This window comes from Schistocerca gregaria, unplaced genomic scaffold (genome assembly GCF_023897955.1).
Source record: "Schistocerca gregaria isolate iqSchGreg1 unplaced genomic scaffold, iqSchGreg1.2 ptg000180l, whole genome shotgun sequence".
In the NCBI taxonomy this organism is placed as follows: domain Eukaryota; kingdom Metazoa; phylum Arthropoda; class Insecta; order Orthoptera; family Acrididae; genus Schistocerca; species Schistocerca gregaria.
The window spans coordinates 11,293,939-11,309,026 of NW_026061730.1; the positions used below are offsets into that span (position 1 = coordinate 11,293,939).

The following is a 15,088-nucleotide window of genomic DNA, read 5'->3' on the forward strand; positions in this document are numbered from 1 at the left end:
GTCGTCCAACTGCAAAACACTGGGACACAGCAAGTTTCCGCGTCCCCATTTGCACTGATCGTACTACGAAACGCTCCCCAAACTTGGCAATCACCCATGCAGATGACTTTTCCGACTTTACACGACGCTCACGCAACGCTCACGCTAGTGACAGCCTTATTTATAGTTCGACGTCGCGCCAAAGCGAATGAGCACATTTCGCCTACTGCTTAGGCCGCTCTTCTAGTGTGGCTGCTCTGTGTCTGCAGGCAGCGAGGGGCTGCAAGCTTCCTGTGTTCGCACCTATATCACCTGTGCTTCCTTGTCAGAGACAGACTATCGCAAAACATACATCTCACTCCATGAATTGATTGCTACGGCATCTGTTATCAGCAGTCACAACCAGCAACACCAGTAGCAGCCGACTACACGCAAAGAATGGCAACGTGCAGTGGGATTTACGTGAAATCGGCGCAATTGTGGATGCTAATCGTTCGCTTGTATCTGCCTACACACCTCTGCCGGTTGGGAATTATTCCACTTGCATGGCAAGGTGCGCATGTAGATGTGTTAAAAATTCTGGAGGCGCTGGGTATCGATCCCAGTACCTCTCGCACACTAAGCGAGCGCTCTACCATCTGAGCTACGCCCACCCCCCCGATAACTAGTAGTGCTACATACAGTCATATCAACCTCACAGACCCTTGCACTCCCATTATTCCGCAGACAAACACTACTCTCTATGTATCAGTGAGGGTGTCTTTCAGGTTTCGTGCATTCTGTATCGAATCGTAGTTGGCCACAATGAAAGTGGCACGCATAACGTCGAAAATAGAGTTCAGACACCGCTCTGAGTAAGACGAACGTGTTGTCCACCTCTAGACTTCAATGACGTTAAGCCGTGATACCTAAGACAGATCTGCACTCGATGACACCACGATAACAGCCGGTCCCCACACTTACATCTTGCTCTCCTTATGACAGTATACATCATATCAGTCTGTGACGCTGGTTTTGCAACTTCTTGCGTGCGTTTATGTTCGGCGCGACCAACACTTACCATGCACTGACCACAAAACATGGAGGAGCCGGGGCTTGAACCCGAGACCGTTCACACGCTAAGCGAACGATCTGCCAACTGAGCTACAGCTACACACACGACCAAGCCTGGCTATTCTCCATTCTTTGCGACTCTGATGTGCACGGACACGATGGTTGGTTGGTTTGTAGCGGCGAAGGTACCAGAATACAAAGGCGCGGACACGTTCATATACACAAGAGTTCCAAGTAGTTCCGATGCTCTGGTATTACGAATGCAAATTCCGTCTGTTTTGAACGTCTTAAATTGAAAGGGCGGTCACAAATTGGTCCATTTCACTCCTTGTCCACAATCACACAGCACCTGAGGTAACAAGCACATCTCGAGCCCCATTGTGCTCTCCATTGTTCATGCCAACTCAGTGCCTCGCTCTTTGCTACTGTGTAAAACTCTTGTCGTCCAACTGCAAAACACTGGGACACAGCAAGTTTCCGCGTCCCCATTGCACTGATCGTACTACGAAACGCTCCCCAAACTTGGCAATCACCCATGCAGATGACTTTTCCGACTTTACACGACGCTCACGCAACGCTCACGCTAGTGACAGCCTTATTTATAGTTCGACGTCGCGCCAAAGCGAATGAGCACATTTCGCCTACTGCTTAGGCCGCTCTTCTAGTGTGGCTGCTCTGTGTCTGCAGGCAGCGAGGGGCTGCAAGCTTCCTGTGTTCGCACCTATATCACCTGTGCTTCCTTGTCAGAGACAGACTATCGCAAAACATACATCTCACTCCATGAATTGATTGCTACGGCATCTGTTATCAGCAGTCACAACCAGCAACACCAGTAGCAGCCGACTACACGCAAAGAATGGCAACGTGCAGTGGGATTTACGTGAAATCGGCGCAATTGTGGATGCTAATCGTTCGCTTGTATCTGCCTACACACCTCTGCCGGTTGGGAATTATTCCACTTGCATGGCAAGGTGCGCATGTAGATGTGTTAAAAATTCTGGAGGCGCTGGGTATCGATCCCAGTACCTCTCGCACACTAAGCGAGCGCTCTACCATCTGAGCTACGCCCACCCCCCCGATAACTAGTAGTGCTACATACAGTCATATCAACCTCACAGACCCTTGCACTCCCATTATTCCGCAGACAAACACTACTCTCTATGTATCAGTGAGGGTGTCTTTCAGGTTTCGTGCATTCTGTATCGAATCGTAGTTGGCCACAATGAAAGTGGCACGCATAACGTCGAAAATAGAGTTCAGACACCGCTCTGAGTAAGACGAACGTGTTGTCCACCTCTAGACTTCAATGACGTTAAGCCGTGATACCTAAGACAGATCTGCACTCGATGACACCACGATAACAGCCGGTCCCCACACTTACATCTTGCTCTCCTTATGACAGTATACATCATATCAGTCTGTGACGCTGGTTTTGCAACTTCTTGCGTGCGTTTATGTTCGCCCCGACAAACACTTACCATGCACCGACCACAAAACATGGAGGAGCCGGGGCTTGAACCCGAGACCGTCCAAACGCTAAGCGAACGATCTGCCAACTGAGCTACAGCTACACACACGACCAAGCCTGGCTATTCTCCATTCTTTGCGACTCTGATGTGCAAGGACACGATGGTTGGTTGGTTTGTAGCGGCGAAGGTACCAGAATACAAAGGCGCGGACACGTTCATACACACAAGAGTTCCAAGTAGTTTCGATGCTCTGGTATTACGAATGCAAATTCCGTCTGTTTTGAACGTCTTAAATTGAAAGGGCGGTCACAAATTGGTCCATTTCACTCCTTGTCCACAATCACACAGCACCTGAGGTAACATGCACATCTCGAGCCCCATTGTGCTCTCCATTGTTCATGCCAACTCAGTGCCTCGCTCTTTGCTACTGTGTAAAACTCTTGTCGTCCAACTGCAAAACACTGGGACACAGCAAGTTTCCGCGTCCCCATTGCACTGATCGTACTACGAAACGCTCCCCAAACTTGGCAATCACCCATGCAGATGACTTTTCCGACTTTACACGACGCTCACGCAACGCTCACGCTAGTGACAGCCTTATTTATAGTTCGACGTCGCGCCAAAGCGAATGAGCACATTTCGCCTACTGCTTAGGCCGCTCTTCTAGTGTGGCTGCTCTGTGTCTGCAGGCAGCGAGGGGCTGCAAGCTTCCTGTGTTCGCACCTATATCACCTGTGCTTCCTTGTCAGAGACAGACTATCGCAAAACATACATCTCACTCCATGAATTGATTGCTACGGCATCTGTTATCAGCAGTCACAACCAGCAACACCAGTAGCAGCCGACTACACGCAAAGAATGGCAACGTGCAGTGGGATTTACGTGAAATCGGCGCAATTGTGGATGCTAATCGTTCGCTTGTATCTGCCTACACACCTCTGCCGGTTGGGAATTATTCCACTTGCATGGCAAGGTGCGCATGTAGATGTGTTAAAAATTCTGGAGGCGCTGGGTATCGATCCCAGTACCTCTCGCACACTAAGCGAGCGCTCTACCATCTGAGCTACGCCCACCCCCCCGATAACTAGTAGTGCTACATACAGTCATATCAACCTCACAGACCCTTGCACTCCCATTATTCCGCAGACAAACACTACTCTCTATGTATCAGTGAGGGTGTCTTTCAGGTTTCGTGCATTCTGTATCGAATCGTAGTTGGCCACAATGAAAGTGGCACGCATAACGTCGAAAATAGAGTTCAGACACCGCTCTGAGTAAGACGAACGTGTTGTCCACCTCTAGACTTCAATGACGTTAAGCCGTGATACCTAAGACAGATCTGCACTCGATGACACCACGATAACAGCCGGTCCCCACACTTACATCTTGCTCTCCTTATGACAGTATACATCATATCAGTCTGTGACGCTGGTTTTGCAACTTCTTGCGTGCGTTTATGTTCGGCGCGACCAACACTTACCATGCACTGACCACAAAACATGGAGGAGCCGGGGCTTGAACCCGAGACCGTTCACACGCTAAGCGAACGATCTGCCAACTGAGCTACAGCTACACACACGACCAAGCCTGGCTATTCTCCATTCTTTGCGACTCTGATGTGCACGGACACGATGGTTGGTTGGTTTGTAGCGGCGAAGGTACCAGAATACAAAGGCGCGGACACGTTCATATACACAAGAGTTCCAAGTAGTTCCGATGCTCTGGTATTACGAATGCAAATTCCGTCTGTTTTGAACGTCTTAAATTGAAAGGGCGGTCACAAATTGGTCCATTTCACTCCTTGTCCACAATCACACAGCACCTGAGGTAACAAGCACATCTCGAGCCCCATTGTGCTCTCCATTGTTCATGCCAACTCAGTGCCTCGCTCTTTGCTACTGTGTAAAACTCTTGTCGTCCAACTGCAAAACACTGGGACACAGCAAGTTTCCGCGTCCCCATTGCACTGATCGTACTACGAAACGCTCCCCAAACTTGGCAATCACCCATGCAGATGACTTTTCCGACTTTACACGACGCTCACGCAACGCTCACGCTAGTGACAGCCTTATTTATAGTTCGACGTCGCGCCAAAGCGAATGAGCACATTTCGCCTACTGCTTAGGCCGCTCTTCTAGTGTGGCTGCTCTGTGTCTGCAGGCAGCGAGGGGCTGCAAGCTTCCTGTGTTCGCACCTATATCACCTGTGCTTCCTTGTCAGAGACAGACTATCGCAAAACATACATCTCACTCCATGAATTGATTGCTACGGCATCTGTTATCAGCAGTCACAACCAGCAACACCAGTAGCAGCCGACTACACGCAAAGAATGGCAACGTGCAGTGGGATTTACGTGAAATCGGCGCAATTGTGGATGCTAATCGTTCGCTTGTATCTGCCTACACACCTCTGCCGGTTGGGAATTATTCCACTTGCATGGCAAGGTGCGCATGTAGATGTGTTAAAAATTCTGGAGGCGCTGGGTATCGATCCCAGTACCTCTCGCACACTAAGCGAGCGCTCTACCATCTGAGCTACGCCCACCCCCCCGATAACTAGTAGTGCTACATACAGTCATATCAACCTCACAGACCCTTGCACTCCCATTATTCCGCAGACAAACACTACTCTCTATGTATCAGTGAGGGTGTCTTTCAGGTTTCGTGCATTCTGTATCGAATCGTAGTTGGCCACAATGAAAGTGGCACGCATAACGTCGAAAATAGAGTTCAGACACCGCTCTGAGTAAGACGAACGTGTTGTCCACCTCTAGACTTCAATGACGTTAAGCCGTGATACCTAAGACAGATCTGCACTCGATGACACCACGATAACAGCCGGTCCCCACACTTACATCTTGCTCTCCTTATGACAGTATACATCATATCAGTCTGTGACGCTGGTTTTGCAACTTCTTGCGTGCGTTTATGTTCGCCCCGACAAACACTTACCATGCACCGACCACAAAACATGGAGGAGCCGGGGCTTGAACCCGAGACCGTCCAAACGCTAAGCGAACGATCTGCCAACTGAGCTACAGCTACACACACGACCAAGCCTGGCTATTCTCCATTCTTTGCGACTCTGATGTGCAAGGACACGATGGTTGGTTGGTTTGTAGCGGCGAAGGTACCAGAATACAAAGGCGCGGACACGTTCATACACACAAGAGTTCCAAGTAGTTTCGATGCTCTGGTATTACGAATGCAAATTCCGTCTGTTTTGAACGTCTTAAATTGAAAGGGCGGTCACAAATTGGTCCATTTCACTCCTTGTCCACAATCACACAGCACCTGAGGTAACATGCACATCTCGAGCCCCATTGTGCTCTCCATTGTTCATGCCAACTCAGTGCCTCGCTCTTTGCTACTGTGTAAAACTCTTGTCGTCCAACTGCAAAACACTGGGACACAGCAAGTTTCCGCGTCCCCATTGCACTGATCGTACTACGAAACGCTCCCCAAACTTGGCAATCACCCATGCAGATGACTTTTCCGACTTTACACGACGCTCACGCAACGCTCACGCTAGTGACAGCCTTATTTATAGTTCGACGTCGCGCCAAAGCGAATGAGCACATTTCGCCTACTGCTTAGGCCGCTCTTCTAGTGTGGCTGCTCTGTGTCTACAGGCAGCGAGGGGCTGCAAGCTTCCTGTGTTCGCACCTATATCACCTGTGCTTCCTTGTCAGAGACAGACTATCGCAAAACATACATCTCACTCCATGAATTGATTGCTACGGCATCTGTTATCAGCAGTCACAACCAGCAACACCAGTAGCAGCCGACTGCACGCAAAGAATGGCAACGTGCAGTGGGATTTACGTGATATCGGCGCAATTGTGGATGCTAATCGTTCGCTTGTATCTGCCTACACACCTCTGCCGGTTGGGAATTATTCCACTTGCATGGCAAGGTGCGCATGTAGGTGTGTTAAAAATTCTGGAGGCGCTGGGTATCGATCCCAGTACCTCTCGCACACTAAGCGAGCGCTCTACCATCTGAGCTACGCCCACCCCCCCGATAACTAGTAGTGCTACATACAGTCATATCAACGTCACAGACTCTTGCACTCCCATTATTCCGCAGACAAACACTACTCTCTATGTATCAGTGAGGGTGTCTTTCAGGTTTCGTGCATTCTGTATCGAATCGTAGTTGGCCACAATGAAAGTGGCACGCATAACGTCGAAAATAGAGTTCAGACACCGCTCTGAGTAAGACGAACGTGTTGTCCACCTCTAGACTTCAATGACGTTAAGCCGTGATACCTAAGACAGGTCTGCACTCGATAACAGCCGGTCCCCACACTTACATCTTGCTCTCCTTATGACAGTATACATCATATCAGTCTGTGACGCTGGTTTTGAAACTTCTTGCGTGCGTTTATGTTCGCCGCCACCAACACTTACCATGCACTGACCACAAAACATGGAGGAGCCGGGGCTTGAACCCGAGACCGTTCACACGCTAAGCGAACGATCTGCCAACTGAGCTACAGCTACACACACGACCAAGCCTGGCTATTCTCCATTCTTTGCGACTCTGATGTGCACGGACACGATGGTTGGTTGGTTTGTAGCGGCGAAGGTACCAGAATACAAAGGCGCGGACACGTTCATATACACAAGAGTTCCAAGTAGTTCCGATGCTCTGGTATTACGAATGCAAATTCCGTCTGTTTTGAACGTCTTAAATTGAAAGGGCGGTCACAAATTGGTCCATTTCACTCCTTGTCCACAATCACACAGCACCTGAGGTAACAAGCACATCTCGAGCCCCATTGTGCTCTCCATTGTTCATGCCAACTCAGTGCCTCGCTCTTTGCTACTGTGTAAAACTCTTGTCGTCCAACTGCAAAACACTGGGACACAGCAAGTTTCCGCGTCCCCATTGCACTGATCGTACTACGAAACGCTCCCCAAACTTGGCAATCACCCATGCAGATGACTTTTCCGACTTTACACGACGCTCACGCTAGTGACAGCCTTATTTATAGTTCGACGTCGCGCCAAAGCGAATGAGCACATTTCGCCTACTGCTTAGGCCGCTCTTCTAGTGTGGCTGCTCTGTGTCTGCAGGCAGCGAGGGGCTGCAAGCTTCCTGTGTTCGCACCTATATCACCTGTGCTTCCTTGTCAGAGACAGACTATCGCAAAACATACATCTCACTCCATGAATTGATTGCTACGGCATCTGTTATCAGCAGGCACAACCAGCAACACCAGTAGCAGCCGACTGCACGCAAAGAATGGCAACGTGCAGTGGGATTTACGTGAAATCGGCGCAATTGTGGATGCTAATCGTTCGCTTGTATCTGCCTACACACCTCTGCCGGTTGGGAATTATTCCACTTGCATGGCAAGGTGCGCATGTAGGTGTGTTAAAAATTCTGGAGGCGCTGGGTATCGATCCCAGTACCTCTCGCACACTAAGCGAGCGCTCTACCATCTGAGCTACGCCCACCCCCCCGATAACTAGTAGTGCTACATACAGTCATATCAACGTCACAGACCCTTGCACTCCCATTATTCCGCAGACAAACACTACTCTCTATGTATCAGTGAGGGTGTCTTTCAGGTTTCGTGCATTCTGTATCGAATCGTAGTTGGCCACAATGAAAGTGGCACGCATAACGTCGAAAATAGAGTTCAGACACCGCTCTGAGTAAGACGAACGTGTTGTCCACCTCTAGACTTCAATGACGTTAAGCCGTGATACCTAAGACAGATCTGCACTCGATGACACCACGATAACAGCCGGTCCCCACACTTACATCTTGCTCTCCTTATGACAGTATACATCATATCAGTCTGTGACGCTGGTTTTGCAACTTCTTGCGTGCGTTTATGTTCGCCGCGACCAACACTTACCATGCACTGACCACAAAACATGGAGGAGCCGGGGCTTGAACCCGAGAACGTTCACACGCTAAGCGAACGATCTGCCAACTGAGCTACAGCTACACACACGACCAAGCCTGGCTATTCTCCATTCTTTGCGACTCTGATGTGCACGGACACGATGGTTGGTTGGTTTGTAGCGGCGAAGGTACCAGAATACAAAGGCGCGGACACGTTCATATACACAAGAGTTCCAAGTAGTTCCGATGCTCTGGTATTACGAATGCAAATTCCGTCTGTTTTGAACGTCTTAAATTGAAAGGGCGGTCACAAATTGGTCCATTTCACTCCTTGTCCACAATCACACAGCACCTGAGGTAACAAGCACATCTCGAGCCCCATTGTGCTCTCCATTGTTCATGCCAACTCAGTGCCTCGCTCTTTGCTACTGTGTAAAACTCTTGTCGTCCAACTGCAAAACACTGGGACACAGCAAGTTTCCGCGTCCCCATTGCACTGATCGTACTACGAAACGCTCCCCAAACTTGGCAATCACCCATGCAGATGACTTTTCCGACTTTACACGACGCTCACGCTAGTGACAGCCTTATTTATAGTTCGACGTCGCGCCAAAGCGAATGAGCACATTTCGCCTACTGCTTAGGCCGCTCTTCTAGTGTGGCTGCTCTGTGTCTGCAGGCAGCGAGGGGCTGCAAGCTTCCTGTGTTCGCACCTATATCACCTGTGCTTCCTTGTCAGAGACAGACTATCGCAAAACATACATCTCACTCCATGAATTGATTGCTACGGCATCTGTTATCAGCAGTCACAACCAGCAACACCAGTAGCAGCCGACTACACGCAAAGAATGGCAACGTGCAGTGGGATTTACGTGAAATCGGCGCAATTGTGGATGCTAATCGTTCGCTTGTATCTGCCTACACACCTCTGCCGGTTGGGAATTATTCCACTTGCATGGCAAGGTGCGCATGTAGGTGTGTTAAAAATTCTGGAGGCGCTGGGTATCGATCCCAGTACCTCTCGCACACTAAGCGAGCGCTCTACCATCTGAGCTACGCCCACCCCCCCGATAACTAGTAGTGCTACATACAGTCATATCAACGTCACAGACCCTTGCACTCCCATTATTCCGCAGACAAACACTACTCTCTATGTATCAGTGAGGGTGTCTTTCAGGTTTCGTGCATTCTGTATCGAATCGTAGTTGGCCACAATGAAAGTGGCACGCATAACGTCGAAAATAGAGTTCAGACACCGCTCTGAGTAAGACGAACGTGTTGTCCACCTCTAGACTTCAATGACGTTAAGCCGTGATACCTAAGACAGATCTGCACTCGATGACACCACGATAACAGCCGGTCCCCACACTTACATCTTGCTCTCCTTATGACAGTATACATCATATTAGTCTGTGACGCTGGTTTTGCAACTTCTTGCGTGCGTTTATGTTCGCCGCGACCAACACTTACCATGCACTGACCACAAAACATGGAGGAGCCGGGGCTTGAACCCGAGACCGTTCACACGCTAAGCGAACGATCTGCCAACTGAGCTACAGCTACACACACGACCAAGCCTGGCTATTCTCCATTCTTTGCGACTCTGATGTGCACGGACACGATGGTTGGTTGGTTTGTAGCGGCGAAGGTACCAGAATACAAAGGCGCGGACACGTTCATATACACAAGAGTTCCAAGTAGTTCCGATGCTCTGGTATTACGAATGCAAATTCCGTCTGTTTTGAACGTCTTAAATTGAAAGGGCGGTCACAAATTGGTCCATTTCACTCCTTGTCCACAATCACACAGCACCTGAGGTAACAAGCACATCTCGAGCCCCATTGTGCTCTCCATTGTTCATGCCAACTCAGTGCCTCGCTCTTTGCTACTGTGTAAAACTCTTGTCGTCCAACTGCAAAACACTGGGACACAGCAAGTTTCCGCGTCCCCATTGCACTGATCGTACTACGAAACGCTCCCCAAACTTGGCAATCACCCATGCAGATGACTTTTCCGACTTTACACGACGCTCACGCAACGCTCACGCTAGTGACAGCCTTATTTATAGTTCGACGTCGCGCCAAAGCGAATGAGCACATTTCGCCTACTGCTTAGGCCGCTCTTCTAGTGTGGCTGCTCTGTGTCTGCAGGCAGCGAGGGGCTGCAAGCTTCCTGTGTTCGCACCTATATCACCTGTGCTTCCTTGTCAGAGACAGACTATCGCAAAACATACATCTCACTCCATGAATTGATTGCTACGGCATCTGTTATCAGCAGTCACAACCAGCAACACCAGTAGCAGCCGACTGCACGCAAAGAATGGCAACGTGCAGTGGGATTTACGTGATATCGGCGCAATTGTGGATGCTAATCGTTCGCTTGTATCTGCCTACACAGCTCTGCCGGTTGGGAATTATTCCACTTGCATGGCAAGGTGCGCATGTAGGTGTGTTAAAAATTCTGGAGGCGCTGGGTATCGATCCCAGTACCTCTCGCACACTAAGCGAGCGCTCTACCATCTGAGCTACGCCCACCCCCCCGATAACTAGTAGTGCTACATACAGTCATATCAACGTCACAGACCCTTGCACTCCCATTATTCCGCAGACAAACACTACTCTCTATGTATCAGTGAGGGTGTCTTTCAGGTTTCGTGCATTCTGTATCGAATCGTAGTTGGCCACAATGAAAGTGGCACGCATAACGTCGAAAATAGAGTTCAGACACCGCTCTGAGTAAGACGAACGTGTTGTCCACCTCTAGACTTCAATGACGTTAAGCCGTGATACCTAAGACAGATCTGCACTCGATGACACCACGATAACAGCCGGTCCCCACACTTACATCTTGCTCTCCTTATGACAGTATACATCATATCAGTCTGTGACGCTGGTTTTGCAACTTCTTGCGTGCGTTTATGTTCGCCGCGACCAACACTTACCATGCACTGACCACAAAACATGGAGGAGCCGGGGCTTGAACCCGAGACCGTTCACACGCTAAGCGAACGATCTGCCAACTGAGCTACAGCTACACACACGACCAAGCCTGGCTATTCTCCATTCTTTGCGACTCTGATGTGCACGGACACGATGGTTGGTTGGTTTGTAGCGGCGAAGGTACCAGAATACAAAGGCGCGGACACGTTCATATACACAAGAGTTCCAAGTAGTTCCGATGCTCTGGTATTACGAATGCAAATTCCGTCTGTTTTGAACGTCTTAAATTGAAAGGGCGGTCACAAATTGGTCCATTTCACTCCTTGTCCACAATCACACAGCACCTGAGGTAACAAGCACATCTCGAGCCCCATTGTGCTCTCCATTGTTCATGCCAACTCAGTGCCTCGCTCTTTGCTACTGTGTAAAACTCTTGTCGTCCAACTGCAAAACACTGGGACACAGCAAGTTTCCGCGTCCCCATTGCACTGATCGTACTACGAAACGCTCCCCAAACTTGGCAATCACCCATGCAGATGACTTTTCCGACTTTACACAACGCTCACGCAACGCTCACGCTAGTGACAGCCTTATTTATAGTTCGACGTCGCGCCAAAGCGAATGAGCACATTTCGCCTACTGCTTAGGCCGCTCTTCTAGTGTGGCTGCTCTGTGTCTGCAGGCAGCGAGGGGCTGCAAGCTTCCTGTGTTCGCACCTATATCACCTGTGCTTCCTTGTCAGAGACAGACTATCGCAAAACATACATCTCACTCCATGAATTGATTGCTACGGCATCTGTTATCAGCAGTCACAACCAGCAACACCAGTAGCAGCCGACTGCACGCAAAGAATGGCAACGTGCAGTGGGATTTACGTGAAATCGGCGCAATTGTGGATGCTAATCGTTCGCTTGTATCTGCCTACACACCTCTGCCGGTTGGGAATTATTCCACTTGCATGGCAAGGTGCGCATGTAGGTGTGTTAAAAATTCTGGAGGCGCTGGGTATCGATCCCAGTACCTCTCGCACACTAAGCGAGCGCTCTACCATCTGAGCTACGCCCACCCCCCCGATAACTAGTAGTGCTACATACAGTCATATCAACGTCACAGACCCTTGCACTCCCATTATTCCGCAGACAAACACTACTCTCTATGTATCAGTGAGGGTGTCTTTCAGGTTTCGTGCATTCTGTATCGAATCGTAGTTGGCCACAATGAAAGTGGCACGCATAACGTCGGAAATAGAGTTCAGACACCGCTCTGAGTAAGACGAACGTGTTGTCCACCTCTAGACTTCAATGACGTTAAGCCGTGATACCTAAGACAGATCTGCACTCGATGACACCACGATAACAGCCGGTCCCCACACTTACATCTTGCTCTCCTTATGACAGTATACATCATATCAGTCTGTGACGCTGGTTTTGCAACTTCTTGCGTGCGTTTATGTTCGCCGCGACCAACACTTACCATGCACTGACCACAAAACATGGAGGAGCCGGGGCTTGAACCCGAGACCGTTCACACGCTAAGCGAACGATCTGCCAACTGAGCTACAGCTACACACACGACCAAGCCTGGCTATTCTCCATTCTTTGCGACTCTGATGTGCACGGACACGATGGTTGGTTGGTTTGTAGCGGCGAAGGTACCAGAATACAAAGGCGCGGACACGTTCATATACACAAGAGTTCCAAGTAGTTCCGATGCTCTGGTATTACGAATGCAAATTCCGTCTGTTTTGAACGTCTTAAATTGAAAGGGCGGTCACAAATTGGTCCATTTCACTCCTTGTCCACAATCACACAGCACCTGAGGTAACAAGCACATCTCGAGCCCCATTGTGCTCTCCATTGTTCATGCCAACTCAGTGCCTCGCTCTTTGCTACTGTGTAAAACTCTTGTCGTCCAACTGCAAAACACTGGGACACAGCAAGTTTCCGCGTCCCCATTGCACTGATCGTACTACGAAACGCTCCCCAAACTTGGCAATCACCCATGCAGATGACTTTTCCGACTTTACACAACGCTCACGCTAGTGACAGCCTTATTTATAGTTCGACGTCGCGCCAAAGCGAATGAGCACATTTCGCCTACTGCTTAGGCCGCTCTTCTAGTGTGGCTGCTCTGTGTCTGCAGGCAGCGAGGGGCTGCAAGCTTCCTGTGTTCGCACCTATATCACCTGTGCTTCCTTGTCAGAGACAGACTATCGCAAAACATACAACTCACTCCATGAATTGATTGCTACGGCATCTGTTATCAGCAGTCACAACCAGCAACACCAGTAGCAGCCGACTGCACGCAAAGAATGGCAACGTGCAGTGGGATTTACGTGAAATCGGCGCAATTGTGGATGCTAATCGTTCGCTTGTATCTGCCTACACACCTCTGCCGGTTGGGAATTATTCCACTTGCATGGCAAGGTGCGCATGTAGGTGTGTTAAAAATTCTGGAGGCGCTGGGTATCGATCCCAGTACCTCTCGCACACTAAGCGAGCGCTCTACCATCTGAGCTACGCCCACCCCCCCGATAACTAGTAGTGCTACATACAGTCATATCAACGTCACAGACCCTTGCACTCCCATTATTCCGCAGACAAACACTACTCTCTATGTATCAGTGAGGGTGTCTTTCAGGTTTCGTGCATTCTGTATCGAATCGTAGTTGGCCACAATGAAAGTGGCACGCATAACGTCGAAAATAGAGTTCAGACACCGCTCTGAGTAAGACGAACGTGTTGTCCACCTCTAGACTTCAATGACGTTAAGCCGTGATACCTAAGACAGATCTGCACTCGATGACACCACGATAACAGCCGGTCCCCACACTTACATCTTGCTCTCCTTATGACAGTATACATCATATCAGTCTGTGACGCTGGTTTTGCAACTTCTTGCGTGCGTTTATGTTCGCCGCGACCAACACTTACCATGCACTGACCACAAAACATGGAGGAGCCGGGGCTTGAACCCGAGAACGTTCACACGCTAAGCGAACGATCTGCCAACTGAGCTACAGCTACACACACGACCAAGCCTGGCTATTCTCCATTCTTTGCGACTCTGATGTGCACGGACACGATGGTTGGTTGGTTTGTAGCGGCGAAGGTACCAGAATACAAAGGCGCGGACACGTTCATATACACAAGAGTTCCAAGTAGTTCCGATGCTCTGGTATTACGAATGCAAATTCCGTCTGTTTTGAACGTCTTAAATTGAAAGGGCGGTCACAAATTGGTCCATTTCACTCCTTGTCCACAATCACACAGCACCTGAGGTAACAAGCACATCTCGAGCCCCATTGTGCTCTCCATTGTTCATGCCAACTCAGTGCCTCGCTCTTTGCTACTGTGTAAAACTCTTGTCGTCCAACTGCAAAACACTGGGACACAGCAAGTTTCCGCGTCCCCATTGCACTGATCGTACTACGAAACGCTCCCCAAACTTGGCAATCACCCATGCAGATGACTTTTCCGACTTTACACGACGCTCACGCAACGCTCACGCTAGTGACAGCCTTATTTATAGTTCGACGTCGCGCCAAAGCGAATGAGCACATTTCGCCTACTGCTTAGGCCGCTCTTCTAGTGTGGCTGCTCTGTGTCTGCAGGCAGCGAGGGGCTGCAAGCTTCCTGTGTTCGCACCTATATCACCTGTGCTTCCTTGTCAGAGACAGACTATCGCAAAACATACATCTCACTCCATGAATTGATTGCTACGGCATCTGTTATCAGCAGTCACAACCAGCAACACCAGTAGCAGCCGACTGCACGCAAAGAATGGC

General features: G+C 49.6%; 10 non-coding genes across 10 annotated transcripts; all 10 read right to left on the reverse strand.

Annotated features, from left to right (window-relative positions):
• Positions 1 to 559: 559 nt before the first annotated feature.
• Positions 560 to 633, reverse strand: Trnat-agu (transfer RNA threonine (anticodon AGU)). The gene has a single exon. It is a non-coding gene; the product is annotated as a tRNA-Thr (tRNA).
• A 1,397-nt stretch (positions 634 to 2,030) lies between these two features.
• Positions 2,031 to 2,104, reverse strand: Trnat-agu (transfer RNA threonine (anticodon AGU)). The gene has a single exon. It is a non-coding gene; the product is annotated as a tRNA-Thr (tRNA).
• Positions 2,105 to 3,501: 1,397 nt separating this feature from the next.
• Positions 3,502 to 3,575, reverse strand: Trnat-agu (transfer RNA threonine (anticodon AGU)). Its single transcript has one exon. It is a non-coding gene; the product is annotated as a tRNA-Thr (tRNA).
• A 1,397-nt stretch (positions 3,576 to 4,972) lies between these two features.
• On the reverse strand, positions 4,973 to 5,046 carry Trnat-agu (transfer RNA threonine (anticodon AGU)). Its single transcript has one exon. It is a non-coding gene; the product is annotated as a tRNA-Thr (tRNA).
• Positions 5,047 to 6,443: 1,397 nt separating this feature from the next.
• Trnat-agu (transfer RNA threonine (anticodon AGU)) lies at positions 6,444 to 6,517 on the reverse strand. The gene has a single exon. It is a non-coding gene; the product is annotated as a tRNA-Thr (tRNA).
• A 1,375-nt stretch (positions 6,518 to 7,892) lies between these two features.
• On the reverse strand, positions 7,893 to 7,966 carry Trnat-agu (transfer RNA threonine (anticodon AGU)). The gene has a single exon. It is a non-coding gene; the product is annotated as a tRNA-Thr (tRNA).
• A 1,386-nt stretch (positions 7,967 to 9,352) lies between these two features.
• On the reverse strand, positions 9,353 to 9,426 carry Trnat-agu (transfer RNA threonine (anticodon AGU)). Its single transcript has one exon. It is a non-coding gene; the product is annotated as a tRNA-Thr (tRNA).
• A 1,397-nt stretch (positions 9,427 to 10,823) lies between these two features.
• On the reverse strand, positions 10,824 to 10,897 carry Trnat-agu (transfer RNA threonine (anticodon AGU)). The gene has a single exon. It is a non-coding gene; the product is annotated as a tRNA-Thr (tRNA).
• A 1,397-nt stretch (positions 10,898 to 12,294) lies between these two features.
• Trnat-agu (transfer RNA threonine (anticodon AGU)) lies at positions 12,295 to 12,368 on the reverse strand. Its single transcript has one exon. It is a non-coding gene; the product is annotated as a tRNA-Thr (tRNA).
• Positions 12,369 to 13,754: 1,386 nt separating this feature from the next.
• Positions 13,755 to 13,828, reverse strand: Trnat-agu (transfer RNA threonine (anticodon AGU)). Its single transcript has one exon. It is a non-coding gene; the product is annotated as a tRNA-Thr (tRNA).
• Positions 13,829 to 15,088: the final 1,260 nt, after the last annotated feature.